The following is a 19,905-nucleotide window of genomic DNA, read 5'->3' on the forward strand; positions in this document are numbered from 1 at the left end:
TAGTGCCATTTGTTTTTCAAACCATAAATCCAATGCCAAAAGTTCTTAAGTCATTTTACTTGTTTTTATAACATATCACCCAAGGAAAACAATATTTCAACCAGAAAGAGAAGAAATATTTCATTTGTGATTTCATTTATGCTAAACTTAGAAGTATTATCTTAGAATAACTTCTACAAAGTTAATTCTGTGCTCTATTGATGAGAACTTTCAAAATGGAATGGATTTGGTTTATATTTAAAGATGATTATACAAATGACTGAGCCAATAACATTGATTTAATGAAGTATACTTTTAAGAGCTTATTTCTTTGAATTCATTCCCAAAGACTCTGTGAAATCACCACATCAGCACTCCATTTTAAAAGGGGTTTAGAATGTGGCAAGGCTTACATATAACAGAGCTTGAAATAAACCAATCCTTCCGAGCTAGAGGGTGACCACTGTGGGATGAAGCTGTAAGCCAAGGCATAGTCAAACATCAAAGCCCAAATGAACAATCTCATTCTAGGCACACATTAAGTCTAAGGGCAAAAAATTCCAGGGATTAGAATATGGTGGTCTGGACAAGATCTGTTTGTTTTCAGTATAATCAATGTTCAAGTTTAAATAATTCCTCAAAGTGTTAGCTCAATGCAAAAAAAGGAGAGGTCAGACTTGTAAGGTGGCTGTTGGAATGAGTCAGGAAAGAAGGTACTAGCTTTAATTGATGGACTCCACTTCTAGACTTTTCTAGACACTCAGGATGTAGAGAAAGTTTGGATACCTAAGACACATAGTTAGAAATAGAATGAGTGGAAATTTGACTTCTATTATCCCTTAGGGCAAAAGTATATGACATTTTGTATCTTTGATGGACAGTAGTGTTTGTGTAAGGATTTATACAATGTCCAGAAACCAAGAGATCAGTGGCCATCTAGATGCACATACTTTGAGATAGATGAAAACTATTCCTAAATTCTCCTGACCAGTAGAATGATATGATGGTGTAAAGAAAACAGAAAAAGGATCAGTCAGCCTTTGGAATCATTGCATAATAATTCATAACAATTTCATATGAGGCCTAACCTGTTTTCTGTGACTCATATCCATCCCACCCAAACCTTGGCTTGAAGGTTTTCATGCAAAATTTCAATGATTTTTCAGAATATTTGGACAGAGAGAAGAAAAATGAGACTGAAGTTTTTTCTTTTCCATGTACAGACTACATTGTCAGTTAATAGTAAATTTTACCAGTGAAATTAGGAAATAAGAAGTGGCATTCTCAAAGACTTTTTAAGGTATGCATTATAAGAAAGGGTGTTCTAGGCAGCTAAAGACAGTTATAGTGTAATTGGACAGACAGTGTAACAAAGGGCAAAATACAATCAATGTTCTCCTAAATGAAAGTAAGTTCAAACTTACATGTTATACACACTCTGAGAATCAATCAGCATTTCAGTATTACTCTGACTAGTAGACTTCAAAATTATATATTTATGAGAATCAATTAGGAGTGTTTTTAAAATGCAGAGATTCCAGAGAGTCATCTCACAGAGCTTGTGATTAATTAGTTTTATGCTGATATCCATTAAGTCTACATTTATGTTGTTTTTCTCATGACTAGCAAAGTTTTGGACTCATAGCTATAGTCCACTGAGGTTTCAGGGATATTTTAGTTAAAAAAAAGTAGCCATGCAAAATTTTAAATAAAAACATCATTGAAAACCATTAGAGCTTGTTGCTTACTAAGTTCAGTATTAGTATCTATTTTTCTATTCAATAGAGGATCTGTTTTCAGGTTTAACCTGAAATAAGAGGTGAGAGATGCTTTCTGAAAGAACACTCCAAAAGAACAATCTCCTCAGCACACTTCTTACCCATATAAGTTCACACAAACACACTTACATACCACTAACTACTTCACCTTGATGTGGAGAAAATATAGAATGTAGATGCAAGATGGCCAGGAGAAATGGAAAGACAGAGACAGAGAGAGAGAGGGACACACACAAACAAGCACAAAGGCACACCAAAGGAGGGAGTCAAATGGAGGGAGAAGGGAAGAGTGAGAGAGGGATGGAGACACACACACACACACACACACACACACAGAGTGAGAGAGAGAGAGAGAGAGAGAATTATTCCCAGAATAACAAATTATCCATCCCACCCAAACTTTGAAAATTAAGCAAGTCTCCAGGTACATGAATTGATACACATTGTGTCTAGAGTGGTTAAATAATCCAGTAAAAAAGATGGAGAAATTGTGCTAATAGAATGAGGGTCAAATCAGGGTAAACCAGAGTTGTAGTGGATGTGGTAAATTATTTACAGCACTGGAAGTAAAGTCTACATAAGGCCAAAACTCAGAATTTTCCTTTAGCATACTGATTGTAGGTGATCCTCTAATTACCTTATCAAGCTGAATCATAGTTCTCTCCTGAATATTTAGGAATGATAATACTTTATCTACATACTTGCTGTGAGATTTGAAAGAAATAATACATAAGAAACCATTAGAAAGCACCAAGAAAAAAAGAAAACTAGAATAGCATATTTATCACAAAATATAAAGAGTAAAGATTCATAAACAATATATTTTAGTAAGATTCACAAACAAGCCATTTGCAAATTTCAAATTACCATTTTTGGATACCATACCCTAAAAGAGTAAGTCATATAATTTGAAATGATTGCAAATCGATTTCCACATTTTTAGCTAATTTGTTGAAGATGAAAATCACGTTACTGACATCTTTAGTCATTGTGTAGACCAAGTAATTTATTGAAGCTGATGTATTTTTATAAAAATATCCAATTGGTGAGTCAAAATGAATATAAATTGACTGAAGTAAGGCAGTGAGAATTTGGACTACACTTTAAGAGTAAATCTGCATGTATTTTCTCTCTTTTTTTTTTTTTTTTGAGGAATTCAATGGTGAGAATTTCTTACTGAGAATATGTAAATCTCTTTTTGACAGAAATACAAACACTGACAGCTTGAGTTTTTAAAAATGAATTATATGGTAAGTTGTTGTATGGATAACCATAATTTATTTAACCAGGTCTTTACTGCATTTAAATTCCTTTATATTTTTTACTGCCATAATGGAATATAATAAAATATTGTTATGCACACACTTTCACGTATATGTAACTTTAACACTTTGATGAAATCCTCGGCATGGAATTGCTGGTTTAAAGAGTACGTGGGTTTTCAATTTTGATAGAAGTTGCAAGTCACCCTCCAAAAAAGTAGGACCAATCTGTAAACCCACTGAGAATAGACAAAAATGCATGTTTCTCTATATGATGGCCAAATTACTTTCATCCTCTGGAACCATGGAAGGACTTGACATTATGCTCCAAAGATTATTAGCCATAAGGTGAGATGGCATTGGATGGGAAAACTGGCTTATAAAAGCAATTCTCAGAATGCATACCAGTGGGAATAAAACCAAATAAAGTTATAGAGATTTAGAAAAACTTCTGATAGACAAGGGATGGTAATGAGAATTGTGTAGTAACCATCACTTAAGATTTAACACATACAAAATGTCACTAATTTGTATTTGTAGCAATCTCTGTATGATACATCTGTCTTACAGTTTTATTTTAAAGAATACAAAGTATTTAAATGAATTTACAGATGGATGTCATCTCTCTCCATTCCCTCCACAATCTTTAAATCCCTTTTGTGAGAGTTCTGCTTGTAGTTTCTTTTAGGGGGTGTGGGGAGAGACAAAAAATGAGGGCATATTTCATTGTGACAAAACAATATTTTTTCAGTTAGCATCATTCATTTTGTGTGTCCTCGATACAAATAAAGGAATGCATACTTGGCTTTAGATGATTCCTTTGGCAGCTTTTATAAGGTTTAGAATGTTGAGTGTGTGTGTGTGTGTGTGTGTGTGTGTGTGTGTGTGAGAAAGATTGATTAAGGGTTCAGAGTAGTTCTAAAATTCTGCATAAGATAGGGCTTCAGAAACCCTATGATCTGAAATAATAAATACTTACTGGTATAAAATATGAGTGGTTATAGTAATATACTATAAAACTATGATAATTATTCAATGTTAGTTATAGGAAATCAAAATCTAGGGAATGCCTGGGTGGCTCAGTGGTTTAGTGCCTACCTTCGGCCCAGGGCGTGATCCTGGAGACCTAGGATCGAGTCCCACATCGGGCTCCTTGCATGGAGCCTGCTTCTTCCTCTGCCTGTGTCTCTGCCTCTCTCTCTCTCAATCTGTGTCTCTCATGAATAAATAAATAAAATCTTTTTTAAAAAATCAAAATCTAATGATTTATAAAAATGTATTTTATCATTAATCAAAGTTTGCCAGGGTACCTGGGTGGCTCAGTTGGTTAAGTGTCTGAGCCTGACTCTTCGGCTCAGGTCATGATCCCAGGGTCCTGGGATGGAGCCTAGAGTTGGGCTCCCTGCTCAGTGGGAAGTCTGCTTCTCCCTCTTGTTCCCTCTCTTAAATATATAAATAAAATTTTAAAAAATTACAAAGTTTGCCTTAGTTTTTGATTAATTAATCCTCATTTATATTCATATTTTAAAAAGTGAAACGTCTCCCTAAAATGTTATTAGACATAAAATTAGTCAAATTTAATTACATACCTATATTCCTAAAACTTGTAATGACAGCTATCCTTTAAAACAAGTAAAATTTGTAGAATGTTTTCAGAAAAAGAGACTAAAAGGTAATTCTGAGTTGTTGAAATCTAAATAACCCTATTTTTATAAGTCAGTCTCTAAATCTTTTCTACACTGAGAAAGGCTTGCCACTTTATTAATGGCTAATACCTGAGAATAATGTACAAAATTATTTTAGAAATTTCCCTTTTCTAGCTGCCTGATGAGCTGTTAAGACCGTTTTTCTGCAATTGATGTTATAGTCAGTACTTGAAGAAGTCGTTGAAATGTTAGTTTCTAGTTATATATTACTATGGTAGTGCTTTCATTTTATCCACACTTTTATTGGATATATTAAATGTCTGCAGTAGTTCCAGTTCAGTTACCAAAAAATGATGAAGCTTCTCATAATACCTTTTATGGCTTTAAAGATCCTAAAAATGGTAATTCTGGCTTGTCCTTTGATATGGCTGAAACAGTTAAATGGAGTAACTATAACAAGAAGAAATATTTATAATGAATTCTTTTCAAAAGCCTCATTTTTCTTTCACTGATGTCAGATAACAGAAATACAATGTAAAATAAAGGTTCAAAGTTTTGGACTTTAAGAACTCAAGCCAATCATACTGAAAAGACCATTAATGATTCTCATAATTGCATAATATAAATACTCAATCAAGATAAAGCAAGTCACCTTAAGACCTGACTCCTTGAAAGTTGATAACTGTATGATTAAGGTCACTACACTGAACTTGAGGAAGTCATCAAAATGAAGTACATATTCTTTTTTTTTTTTTTTTGAAGTACATATTCTCTTAAAAATATCAGAAGTAATCATTTAGTGAATAACCCTCAAAATGTCACTGTTTTGTGATGTGTAAAAGTAGCTTTAACTTAAATTCTGGACTGCTTATAGATAATTAGCCTTTAGCACCAAAAAATTTCTTAAAAATTCAACATGATCATTAAAACCATTTCTCATTATCTATAGGTGATTTTCTAATTTTCTTTAAATAATTTAAACTTTTATAGCTTCATGCAGGTAATTAATTTTCCTTTCATTACTGAAAGGTTCTTGGTTCAGTGATTTCAAAAGATATTATTATAGTGAAAACAACTTCATAATTAAACCAAAATAACTTAGAGTAAGCAAAATCAACAATACATCATTTGGCTGGGCCAACCAGTGTTGGCTTTTCAAGTTAATGAGTTCACCAGGGAGGTGATTCAGTTTGTGTCAAAAGAAAGTTCATGGTATTCACACATGCACAAGTTCAGGGTTCTAAAACAGGATGTGTAATAGAATTTATAAAATATAAATATAAGGTGACTTCCAATGCATGTACTAAGGATATTTTTAATACTATACTTCATGTTTATATTTAAATAAATTGCTGCCTAGGAGAACAAGTTCTTGGAATTTGATATTTGTTTTGAGTTAATGAGTCATATGAAATGCATTCACATAATGTTGTCTATAAAAAATAAAAGAATAGTTGTCTTGACCTAGATTATCTTCCAGCTATGACTTATGTTTTTCAAAAGAAGTTCTCAAGAATGTCATTTATAGTGAATACTAGCTGCTAGTAAAACTAATCTCCACTTTCATGCCTATGAAGTTTTTCATGAAATCTATTTTCCTAAGATGACTAATCATCAGAAAGTCCTAGTGAGATATAGCAGTTACTAGGCTCCAGTCATAATCACATTCTCAAGAGATGGGGCCAGGAATTTCTGTTTTTAAAAAATGGCAGTAGTTGATTCTGGTTAATTTTTGTAAATACATAAAAAAATCTTACTCTTTTGGGTTTTTTTCTCAGGTATCTATAGTGTAAGAAGTGATTTTCTTAATTTTTCCTTTTGAAATTTTTTTAATGTTGTATTTCATAAAGTTATATGGGATATTAACCTTTTATAAAAGATAATAAGTATATATGAAAGCAAATTTATTATTCTTACATCTGTTAGGGTACTCTACTGTGCTTTGTTCTAAATTTAGCTTTTTCTCCATTAGCCCAGAAGTGATCATTTACACTGATGTATTATTTTAACTAAAACATATGCGTACCAATATCCCTTCATTTCAACATTTCTTCATAATCTTGCTTGCATATGTGTGTGTGTGTGTGTATATATATCCCTTACTCCTCATCTCTCCCATGACTTTGCTTGTGTCATTGCCCATTATTTTAATTCCCCCTTTCTTCTAGTTAACTCATTTCTATTCTTTAAATTTCAGCTTGTCCCACATTTGTTGCCTTTAGCTGTCTCTAATATTCATTCACAAATACTTATTGCAAACTATCTATATGTGAGGCATCTTCTAAGTATGGACACAATGGATTCATAAATTTCTGCCACCAAGGAGTTTTAATTTAAGTAATCTTAATGGCATTATCTTTCTGGCATTTTTTGGTCCTTTTTTTATTATAAATTATCCAGAACAATATTTCCAATATTTTCATTTCAAAGTACAGGGGATAAATTGACAAGGATGCTTTGGCACAAGAAAATAGGCTTTGAAGTTCTACTACTGGCTCCAGTTCTACTACTGGCTACTACTCAAGACTTTAAGCAGTTGATTATCTTAGGATCCTTGTAACCTATTCATACTATGCTCCTATGCCATGGCTCACCTGCTGGGATATGTTAATGAAAAACTTATCCTCTTATTAGCTGAACATTTTTTTCCTCAAAATTTTCCATTGTTGTGGAAAGTTTCTCAACTTCCACATCTATTTTACTATTTATTTTAAAGATTTTATTTTTAAGTAATCTCTACACCCAATGTATAAGCTCAAACTTACAACCCTGAGATCAAGAGTTGTATGCTCTATCAACTGAGCCAGCTAGGCACCCCAATTCTACTATTCATTTTAATAGAAGTCTTCAAATATAATATAATATTGTCTTAATGAATAATAGCTTTTATAATATCATTTTGCTGTGGCTTTTCTTTGGCAACCTGTCATTTTTTTTCCATTGTCCTCTTTAGCACCTTCCTTATTCTCTTTCCTTGTTATATATTGCTATCTTATTTGCTGTAGATGAATAAACAAGAAAATCAAAAATATTAAGAATTGTAGATTATGTAAGATTCAATAAAATCCTGAATAAAACCATGAAGAATAAAATATTTGGTTTTTAAACCAAGGTATGTTATCATTCACTCTAAGATTGCCAAGAAACTTTAAATGCAATTACGCTTCAGAGCTATATGCTGAACTGATCAGGGTTTCACTAAAAGTCTAACTTTTAACATATATCTTACTCATTTTCTCAGTCTTTAACAAAAATTGCTGTATGGCAAATTTATGAATGTATATTATAACCTCAGGGCCCCAAAATAGAAGGTTCTTAGGGGATTACAAATATCTCCAGAGAAGGAAGAGGGAAGAGTTATAAACCATTTTAGCAACAGTCCTATGTTACTAAGCCACTTTCTGTGGTCTCCATGATAAAAGTCATTGTGAATTTTAGCAAAGGTTCTTTTTTACATGGTTCAGTCAAGCAGAGAGGTCTCAACTGTATTGTTAATCAGAATGAGTGGAAATAACCAATGTTAAAGAAATTATCCATTGGAGGCAAATGAACTATTTGAGAGTATAATGGTGCCATCTGGTAAATTAGCTCTTCCTCAACTTCAACTACTATTCTAAAAGTTGTATATCTTTGAAACATTTTATTTCCGGAGAACAATTTATTTCCTTTTCATTATCAGATTATGAACAAGGCAATATAAGATACTACTAAAAGCTGCGATTCATGGGACACAAAAGAATCTATTTCCTTTTCACCATAACTTAACTTTGTCAAAAGCCTAGGCCTATAGCACACACTGAGAAAATAATCAGAAATTTGCTGCTCACCTCACCAACAAATTGACTTTTTGCCAACTGAATACTACTGCTTTGACTTAAGATTCTCCCCCTCTCTATAAAGTTATCTACTTTCAATACACACACACACACACACACACACACACACACACATATATAATGAATGGCAATTGTTTTTATGCTGATTTTCAAGGCAGGATGATAGTGAGATTATGTTCCAATAATTTCTTTTCTTCAAAACACATAGCAATCATAAATAAAATATAAAAAGATAAAATTAAAAACCCTAGCCAGGCTTACATAATAGGAAAAATCTTTGTAGACCATGTGCACCACAAAAATCAAAAGCAGCACCTACAGCTTTAACTGAAGATGAAACTATGGCTGAGTTCCTCATCTGGAGTAACTGTGTATTCATTCCTTACAAGGTAAGTGGAAGGCTGTGGTTGGAATAAAAAAGATTGTTGAATCAGACTACTGAAATCAAGGAACTGTGTTGCTTTCTCCTTGCAGAAGGAAAAAAAGAAAGAAGTCAGTCATTAAATAAAACCAATTACTACCAGTCTTGAGATTATAGTTTTTAAAAAACCCACAGACCTAGGAAGGTAACAGGACACAGGCACATCCTCTTATACAGGACTGAGCTAAACCTTTAGCATGCTCTGCGAGTGTATCATTCACATGTTTAACATTGCTGCAATCATATAAGAAAACATTGTAAGAACTGTGTAAAGGTACTAAAAGAGTCAAGTAGAAGTGACAAAAAAAGCTAGATAAGGAGAAGAGACTGCACAGGGAGAGAAAGAAAGAACGAAATAGTAAGACTATCCTCCCCAATGAAATGAGCATTAAAATCTACATTCCAAAATACATCAATAAATCTAGTTCTAAGAAACATAACCATGAAAATAATAATCAAAACATGGATTCTCTCCAGATGAGAATAAGTTTACTGAATCACCTGAAAAAGAAACTCAAATGATTAATGAGACAACTTCTAATACAAGTAGACAGAACATTTTGAAATCAAAACGACAAATGTAAAAATAAAACAAGTGATTATCTTTTTTAAAAAAAGAAATAATTCAAACATTTTAAGAAAACAAAATGGATGAAACAACTTTTCTCTGGACTCAAAGAGGAATTTAGTAAATTGGAAGCTAACATTGAGGAATTTACTCAGAATCTTCTGTTGAAAAATTTAAAAAAGATATTTTATGAGGGATCCCTGGGTGGCGCAGCGGTTTGGCGCCTGCCTTTGGCCCAGGGCACGATCCTGGAGACCCGGGATCGAATCCCACATCGGGCTCCCGGTGCATGGAGCCTGCTTCTCCCTCTGCCTGTGTCTCTGCCTCTCTCTCTCTCTGTGACTATCATGAATAAATAAATAAAATCTTTAAAAAAAAAAAAAGATATTTTATGAGACATGAAAGATAAAGAAATTCCACCATGTATCCAAAAGAATAAGATGAGAAGTCAATGAAAGAAACACAATATATCAGGAGATAAATGAAAAGAATGTTCCAGAATTAAAGAATGTCAAGTGTTTGTAGGATGAAAGTGAACTTGGAATTTTGATCAGGATGTATTTAAAATATAGATATGTTGGCATGAAACTGATGAATATCATACAAAAGTTAAAGTCTAAATAGCTTCCAGAGAGAAAAAGAGTAACTATAATTAGAATAGTGAGATTCTTGTCATCAACACCTATGTACATTACAACAACTGAAAAAAACAAAAAATCCAAAAAAGAACCCAAACAACCCTGACAATATAGGTTTTTAAGACCAGGCAACTTTCCATCCAGAAAAGAGGGTAAAATATAAACACTTTTAAGAAAGCAAATGCAAAGCATTTATCACACCCAGATCATATTAAGTCAACAGCAATAACACAACAACAGCAAATATTTCTTTTTATTTTTAAGAAAATGTTTAAACAAAACTCTTACAACACAATGGCAGTAGTCAGAGAATGGTCAAAATATGCTAAAGCTCTCTCACAAAGGAACAGAAAAAGTACAATTTTGTACAAAAATATTTAGGTAAGTACTAAGAGTTAATATTAAATTCAGTTGTTTAAAGAATTACAACTTAAAAAAAAAAAGAATTACAACTTAAGAGTAAATAGTTAAAATACCATGCAAAGCTCTAACCAAGAAGATAAACTAATAGGGAATTATAGAGAGTTTAGTAACACAGAAAAAAGGGAATGGGGATAAAACCAACAAACTAGGGCAGCCCGGGGGGCTCAGTGGTTTAGCGCTGCCCTCAGCCCAGGATGTGATCCTGGAAATCCGGGATCAAGTCACACATCAGGTTCCCTGCATGGAGCCTGCTTCTCCCTCTGCCTGTGTCTTTGTCTTCTATGTGTCTCTCATGAATAAATAAATAAAATCTTAAAAAAAACAAAAAAATCTAACAAACCAAAATGATGATAAATATGAAGTCAAATAACATAATTTTAAAAAGTAATCATAACAAGTGGTATTTCAGGAGAATGTTTCTTCTTCACATGGTATGATTCCTTAACTGTGAATGTAGTTCAGTTCTTATGAATATACATGTTTGGAGCACCTGGGTGGTGCAATCAGTGAGCCTCTGACTCCTGGTTTAGATCAGTTCATAATCTCAGGGTTGTGAGATCGAGACCCTCCTGTTGGACTCTGCGCTCAGTCTAGAGTCTACTTAAGACTCTCTCTCCCTCTCCCTCTGCTCCTGCCCTTTGCATGCTTTCTCCCTCTCTCTCTTAAATAAGTAAATAAATCTTTAAAAATATATAAATAAATAAATGTTTTTTCTTTTTCTGTACTCATTCAACCTGTTTATTTTTCTTTACTTACAAAGAATAATTTGAACATGATCGCCTTGGTTGTGCCCTTTTTATTTTTGTTTTTGTTTTTAAAGTTATCACAGTCATTAAGAATAAACCATTCCAGACAAATACTGTCATTTCTAGGTGGGAATTTTACCTAATTATAGGATTTAGTGTTAGGAAACCCATCTTGGTCGTCTTACTTAACTGTGTCCTCAATACCAGATTTTAGCACATTATTTTATTTCTCCATTCTTCCATACCTCCAACAGGAAATGGAATGATATTTATGAGGATACTTCAAAGACTTCTAAATATAGGCACAAATTAAATTCACCAATTATTGGAAAGATTATAACATATTTTTAAAAATTCTAGGGGTACTTGGGTGGCTCAGTTGGTTAAGCATCTGTCTTTGGCTCAGGTCATGATCTCAGGGTCCTGGGACTGAGCCTCTCACATCTGTCACCCTACTCAAGAAGGGAGTCTGCTTCTTCCTCTCCCTCTGCCCCTTCCTTGAACTCATGCACTTTCTCTCACACACACAAATTAATAAATTATCAAAAAAGTCACATTTTCCCTCATTCTTAGAAAAAAAAATTCTAGCAATATGCTGCTTAAAGCAATAAAAATCAAAGAAAACCAATGGAATAAAACATTATTAAGATGAAATGTTAAATAATAATAACATTATTTAACATTTAACATGAATATATTGAAATGTTAAATAATAATATTTAATTTACATTAAATAATAATATTTAATTTAAATAGTATTTAATATAATATTATTTAACATTTAACATGATTATTAATATTCATTAATATTTATTTCATTTATAAAATGAATGTTAACAATGAATGAGATGAAATAGACATACCCTACAAATATAGTATCTATTGACTTTGCCCCTAAGCCCCAAAACTCTAAGAGATAGCTTTTCTTTTATTTTTCTAGTCCAGAAGAAGAAAATGGAGTATAGAATATTTTTAAAATTTATTCATTCTTCCAGCTAATAAATAATTGAGCTGTGATATGAACTCCAGAATTTTTACCAAATAGTAACCAAGCAAACTGTAGCATTATCAATATTAGATAAACCAGAACTTAAAATAAAATGTTTAATATAGATAAAGCAGAATGATTCTTTATAATAAAATGAATGCTCCTGCAAGAAGATAAGATTTTCATTATATACTTATACACAGGAAGTACTATTGCCTTAAAATATATTAAAGAAAAACTGACATTAAAGGGCACCTGGGTGGTGCCCTCTGCCTATATCTCTGACTCTCTCTCTGTGCCTCTCATGAATAAATAAATAAAATATTTAAAAATAATTAATCAACTAATTAAATATGCAAAAATATCAACAAAATTAACCAGTTTCAGTGTGTGTATGCATGTGTATGCATATGAAATATACATTATTTTGAGTACTGTAGGGAACATTTATAAAAAATGACCATGCGTTGCATATAAACAGTATACATGAATTGCAGATAGTAGATATAAAATATACCAGAATTTCTTGCCATGGTTCAATTAAGTTAGGATGAACTATAATATAGAAATAAAAAATGTATAAACATGTTTAACAACTTAAAGAGACACTCCAGAATTATTGATAGAGATATGGAAATCCTAAGAAAATCATAAGTCTTCAACTCAAGAAATTAGGAAAAGAACAACAAAATAAATTTTACTTGAGAAGAAAGAAAATAATAAAGAGCAGAAAATTATAAATTAAACAAAACCAGAAGTTGATTTTAAAAACCTTCACAAAGTAGACATTTACCAAAATTCATAAAAATTAATGAGTCATAATTTCAATATTTTTTAAAGATTTTATTTATTTGAGAGAGAGCAGAAGCAGAGTGGGTAGGGTAAGAAGCAGACTCCCCATCCAGCATGGAGTCTGATGCAGGACTCAATCACAGGACTCTGGGATCATGACCTGAGCTGAAGGCAGAGGCTTAAATGAATGAACCACCCAGGTGCCCCATAATTTCAAATTTAAGAACAAAACGAATGTGGACTATTCAAAGGAAAAAGACACATTTTTAAAAAGCTCATGAACAATTTCTAGCCACTAAGTATGAAAATATAGAAGCAGCAGTTGCTTTTTCTAGAATGATGTAAATTGCCAAATGACTCAATAGATAGAAAATGTGATAAAATCACAAATTATTGAGTTGGAAAAAAAATTCTTCAAAGAGTAAAGTAGGGGTGCCCAGGTGGCTCAGTTGGTTAAGCATCCAACTCTTGATTTTGGCTCAGGTCATGATCTCAAGAGTTGTGAGATCAAGCCCTGCGTTTGGGCTCCACACGGGAGGGAGTCTGCATGAGATTTTCTCTCTCTCTCTCTCTCTCTCTCTCTGCCCCACCCCTCATGTGCTCTCTCTCTCTCATAAATAACTCCTGAAAAAAGACTAAAGTGCTTTCACAGGCATTTATCAAACTTTCCAGTAACAGAAACTTAAAAAGATTAAGATCTATATAATTTACATACTAATACAATCTTTATATTTAAATAAGGTGGACTACTTAATAAATGGTGTTGGTCTATGATTTCCCATTTGGGTTTTTCTGTATATTTTTTTATTGGAGTTTAATTTGCCAACATATAGCTTAACACCCAGTGCTCATTCTCTTAAGTGCCCCCTTCAGTGCCCGTCACCCAGTCACCCCATCCCCCTGCCAACCTCCCCTTCTACTACTCCTTGTTCATTTCCCAGAGTTAGGAGTCTCTCACGTTCCGTCACCCTCTCTGATATTTCCCACTCATTTCTCTCCTTTCCCCATTAATCCCTTTCACTATTTTTTATATTCCCCAAATTAATGAGACCATATAATGTTTGTCCTTCTCCGACTGACTTACTTCACTCCGCGTAATACCCTCCAGGTCCCTCCACGTCAAAGCAAATGGTGGGTATTTGTCGTTTCTAATAGCTGAGTAATATTCCATTGTATACATAAACCACATCTTCTTTATCCATTCATCTTTTGATGGACACCGAGGCTCCTTCCATAGTTTGGCTATTGTGGACACTGCAGTTTGAACATCAGGGTGCAGGTGTCTTGGTCTTTCACTGTATCTGTATCTTTGGGATAAATCCCTAGTAGTGCAATTGCTGGGTCGTAGGGTAGCTCTATTTTTAACTCTGAGGAACCTCCACACAGTTTTCCATTAGTGCCTACACCAGTTCACATTCCCACCAACAGTGAAGAGGGTTCCCCTTTTTCCACATCCTCTCCAAAATTTGTTGTTCCCTGTCTTGTTAATTTTCGCCATTCTCACTGGTGTGAGGTGGTATCTCATTGTGGTTTTGATCTGTATTTCCCTGATGGCAAGTGATGCAGAGCATTTTCTCATGTGCTTATTGGTCATGTGTATGTCTTCTTTAGTGAAATTTCTGTTCATGTCTTTTGCTCATTTCATGACTGGATTATTTGTTTCTTTGCTGTTGAGTTTAATAAGTTCTTGGTCATAGTGAATAATCTTCTTAATCTACTATTGGATCCTATCAGCTAGTATCTTGTTGAGAATTTTTGAATCTGTGTTCATCAGGGATATTGTTCTATAATTCTCCTTTTTGGTGGAGTCTTTGTCTGGTTTTAGAATTAAGGTGATGCTGGCCTCATAGAATGAGTTTGGAAGTATTCCATCCCTTTCGATCTTTCGGAACATCTTTAGCAGAATAGGTATGGTTTCTTCTTTAAACGTTTGATAGAATTCCCGTGGGAAGCCATCTGGCCTTGGGCTTCTGTGTCTTGGGAGGTTTTTTGATGACAGCTTTAATTTCCTCCCTGGTTATTGGCCCGTTCAAGTTTTCTAGCTCTTCCTGTTCCAGTTTTGGTAGTTTGTGGTTTCCCAGAAATGTGTGCATTTCTTCTAGACTGCCTAGAAAAGGCAATTGCTTATTGGCGTATAGCTTCTCATAATATGTTTTTAAAATCATTTGTATTTCCGTGGTATTGGTTGTGATTTCTCCTTTTACATTCATGATTTCATTAATTTGAGTCTCTTCTCTTTTGTTTTTAATAAGGCTGGCTAATGGTTTATCTATCTTGTTAATTCTTTCAAGAACCAACTCTTGGTTTTGTTGATCTGTTCTACAGTTCTTCTGGTCTCTCTCTATTCATTGAGTTCTGCTCGAATATTTATTAACTCTTTTCTTCTGCTTGGTGTAGGCTTTATTTGCTGTTCTTTTTCCAGTTCCTTTAGGTGCAAGGTTAGCTTGTGTATTTGAGTTTTATCCAATTTTTTGAGGGATGCTTGTATTGCGATGTATTTCTCTCTTAGAACTGCTTTTGCTGTATCCAAAAGATTTTGAATGGTTGTATCTTCATTCTCATTAGTTTCCATGAATCTTTTAAATTCTTCTCTAATTTCCTGCTTGACCCATTCATCCTTTAGCAGGATGCTCTTTAACCTCCACGAGTTTGAGTTTCTTTCAAATTTATTCTTGTGATTGAGTTCAAGTTTCAAAGCATTATGGTCTGAAAATACGCAGGGGACAATCTCAATTTTTTGCTATCGGTTGAGACCTGATTAGTATTAGTGTATTATTACCTAATTATGTCTTTACTTTGGTAATTAATTGATTGATACACTTGGTAGCTCCCCCATTAGGGGCATAAATATTCATGATTGCTAGGTCCTATTGTTGGGTTGATCCTTTAAGTATGATATAGTGTCCCTCTTCATCTCTTACTATAGTCTTTAGGATAAACTTTAATTTATCTGATATGAGGATGGCTACCCCAGCTTTCTTTTGAGGCCCATTTGAATGGTAAATGGTTCTCCAACCTTTCATTTTCAGGCTGTTGATGTCCTTAGATCTAAAATGAATCTCTTGTAGACAGCAAATAGATGGGTCTTGTTTTTTTATCCAGTCTGAAACCCTGCATCTTTTGATGGGGTCATTTAGTCCATTCACATTCAGAGTTACTATTGAAAGATATGAATTTAGCATCATTGTAATCCTATTCAGTCCCTGTTTTTGTGGACTATTTCTTGGGCTTCCTCTTTCTTTTACAGCGTCTCTCTTAATATTTCTTGAAGAGTTGGTTTGGTGGTCACATATTCTTTCAGTTTCTGCCTATCTTGGAAGTTCTTTATCTCTCCTTCTATTCTGAATGAAAGCCTCGCTGGATAAAGTATTCTTGGCTGCAGGTTCTTCTCATTTAGGACCCTGAATATATCCTGCCAGCCCTTTCTGGCCTGTCTGGTCTCTGTGGAGAGGTCTGCTATTAATCTGATTTTCTCCCCATATAAGTTAGGGATCTCTTGTTTCTTGCTGTCCTAAGGATTTTCTCTTTATCTCTGGAATTTGCAAGTTTCACTACTAAATGTCGAGGTGCTGAAGATTTTTATTGATTTTAGGAGGGGACTTCTCTATCTCCTAGATCTGAATGCCTGTTTCCCTTCCCAAATTAGGGAAGTTCTCAGCTATGATTTGTTCAAATATGCTTTCTGGTACTCTGTCCCTCTCGGTGCCCTCTGGAACCCCAATTATACATAGATTTTTCCTTCTGAGGCTGTCATTTATTTCCCTTAATCATTCCTCATTGTCTTTTAATTGTTTTTATCTTTTTTCCTCAGCTTCCTTCCTTGCCATCAACTTGTCTTCTATGTTGATCACTCTTTTTTCCACCTCATTAACCCTCATCATTAGGACCCCCTGTTTGGGTTGCATCTCATTTAATTGATTTTTAATTTCGGTCTGATTAGATCTAAGTTCTGCAGTCAAGAAGTCTCTTGATTCCTTTATGCTTTTTTCCAGAGCCACCAGTAGCTTTATAATTGTGCTTCTGAATTGGATTTCTGACATCAAATTTAATCCAAATTTTGTAACTCTGTGGCAGAGAGTACTGTTTCTGATTCTTTCTTTTGTGGTGAGTCCTTCTTTCTAGTCATTTTGCTCAGTGCAGAGTAACTGTATGAGCGGGCTAAGTTAAAAATATTTTCCATGACCTAAGTGAATTTCACCCTAGATGATTCTGCCCAGGTCAGAGACCAGAAATTGAAAACAAAGATCAGAATGATATAAAACAAAAAGACCATTAAAGTGAAAAACAAATTTTAAAACAAAGTAGTAAAAATCAAATGCCAAGAATCCCAAAGAAGAAGAGAAAAAAAAAAAAAGAAAAAGAAAAAAAGGGGGGGGGGTGCTGGGAGATGGTGGTGGTGAAGAAGTTGTAGTGGAGGGAGGATGTAGTCTACCTGAGGGGTTCTAGAGGGTGATCCTCTTGTTTCTGAGTATATTAAGTTCTGTATGTTAGAAGATCTCCAGTCCCAAATTCATACAAACCAGAAATACTTGTAGAGGGCCCCACCATTGGCCACCAAAATATAAATGAGATAAAAGAGGGGGGCAGAATGGGAATGAGGAATCTCACAGAATGAACCAGCACGGTATACCACTTGGTTCTTGGTACACGCTGATTATGTTTCAGAAGGTATTAACTTCCGACATTGTAAAACAGAATGAGGCAGAGGAAACAAAAAACACAAAACAAAACAACATATCTCGTATATCTCCCAAAATTGACTATGTTGAAGGGAATCTAGAAGTGGAAAATAGATCTAGGATCTGTAACTGTAGAAATATGAAAGTCAAAATGAATCTTAAAAATGAAGAGGTAGTAAAATATTGTAGTTAAGGTGGGAAAAGAGAAAAAATCGGAAATTTACAGTCTGATATAAAAATGAGTTGTACTGGAAAAAGGAAGAAAAAAAAATAGGAGGGGTACCCTCAGTTTCTGTATACTGTAAACCCCTCGACTTCCCTTGGAACTTGTGTGGGGTGCTCTCCCCTGGGGGCAACTCCTCTGTTAGTGACCACAGGAACTTGGGGGCCCCACTGCCCCTCCTAGGATCCTATTCCCTGCGAGCGCCTTTCCGTCTGGGAAGAATCGGGGCAGATTTTTAAAGTTCCCATGTCTCCGGGCCAGGGCTCCCCTGTCCCGAGGCTCCCAGCCCCCCTCAGCCTGGCTCCTCGTCTGGCCCCTCCCCCACTGGATGCTTTTTTATTTTTTTCTGCCTTCCTACCTGGTTAGAAGCAAAGCCTTCTCTCTGTAGCGGTCCAGCTGTTCTCTCTTTAGATCTCAGGTCGAATTCCTAGGTTTTCAGGATGCTTTGAAAGTTATCCCAGTAGGTTGGTGGGTCCAGGTTACTTGGGGACTCCACTCCTCCGCCATCTTCTCAGCTCCCCCGATTTCTCCATTTGGATAAAGAAAAAACCAGATTCTTCCATCTCAAGACATGTATAATGATTAATTCCAAATGGATTAATGATTGGAAATTAGATAAGAAAATTATAATTTAAGAATTTTCAGAAGAAAAAAATTTTTTTTTGAAAAGAGGAGAGCAAGACACTTCCAACACTCTCATAGGCTCAACTCAGTAAAGAAAAAAGTTAGGGTGCTTGGTTGGCTCAGTAGGTGGAGTGTGTGACTTCATCTTGGGTGTTGTGGGTTCCAGCCCTACTTCGGGTGTAGAGCTTACTGAAAGAAAGAAAGAAAGAAAGAAGTAGATTCATTAAATTGATATTTGAAACTTTCTGCATAACAAATAACACCACAACAAGGCAAAATGATAAATAATATGACAGCTTATTTGCAAAACTCAAACCTGATAAAGCAGTAGTATCCAGGATATATTGAAAGCCCAAAAAGTTTAAAAGAAAAATAATATAAAAGAATAATGAAGAAGGGTAGACATAAACAATTTGCAGAAAAAGAAGTCCTATCACCCATAAAACAGATAAAAATTTTATATGAATGGTTTAGAAAAAGAGAAAATAAAATAGGGAAAGCTATTTTAACAAATTAGGAGATTAATTTAGCAATATTTAAGGTGCCCACATCCCAGGGATCAGAAACTCCACATCTAGATATGTGTCCAGAAAATACTCTGACTGTGTACAAAGCAGATATGTACAATAATGTACATAGCTGTGGGGGTATTTTCTTATAGCAATAAACTGGAACAATTAATTGTTCTTATAATGGAATTCTATACAGTAGATGAATGAAATATCAACATGGATATAAATATTACATACTAAAAATGTAATATTCTATCAACAAATGTGGAATGGTATATATAGTATGGCATTCTGATAGACTACATTATCATTTTCAATTATCCCTTCCCTGAAAAAGAATCATACAGTCCCACACACTGACTTTGGGGTTGCCAAATGATGTGAGCACATGTGGTTTATGCCACAAGAAGATGCTCTAAGCAGTCTTGTAAGTCTCCATCAGCTTTCTTGCTCTTTTCTTTCTGCTTCCAGAATGGTGTATCACTAATTGGTACTATTTGTTCAGCATGAGTTCCGGAAGGAACAGTCTTATGGTGTAGAATTGCAGCTGACTTGCCGCTGGCTCTAACAAATTTGAGAGAGACATAAACCTCTGTTGTTTTTTAAGCTACTGAGATATGGTGCTTTTTTTTTTTCCTTTCTTTTCCTCATCCTTTCCAATTCCTTTCTCTGTTCCTTACCCTGTCCCTTCTTCCCCTGATCTCCCCCTTCACCCTCCTATACTCTCTTTTATTAATGCAATCTTATATAGCAAAATAGATAATTGATTTAACTTTAAATGTTTGGCAAA

General features: G+C 34.3%; 1 long non-coding RNA gene across 1 annotated transcript in view; it reads right to left on the bottom strand.

The window, feature by feature from the left end:
- Positions 1-18,789, bottom strand: part of LOC140609910 (uncharacterized) — a 228,578-nt gene extending 209,789 nt beyond the window's left edge. Inside the window, exon 1 of the long non-coding RNA XR_012011649.1 lies at positions 18,338-18,789. This is a non-coding gene — a long non-coding RNA (uncharacterized lncRNA). The remainder of the gene's footprint in view (positions 1-18,337) is intronic.
- Positions 18,790-19,905: the final 1,116 nt, after the last annotated feature.

This window comes from Canis lupus, chromosome 2 (genome assembly GCF_048164855.1).
Source record: "Canis lupus baileyi chromosome 2, mCanLup2.hap1, whole genome shotgun sequence".
Taxonomy (NCBI): Eukaryota; Metazoa; Chordata; class Mammalia; order Carnivora; family Canidae; genus Canis; species Canis lupus.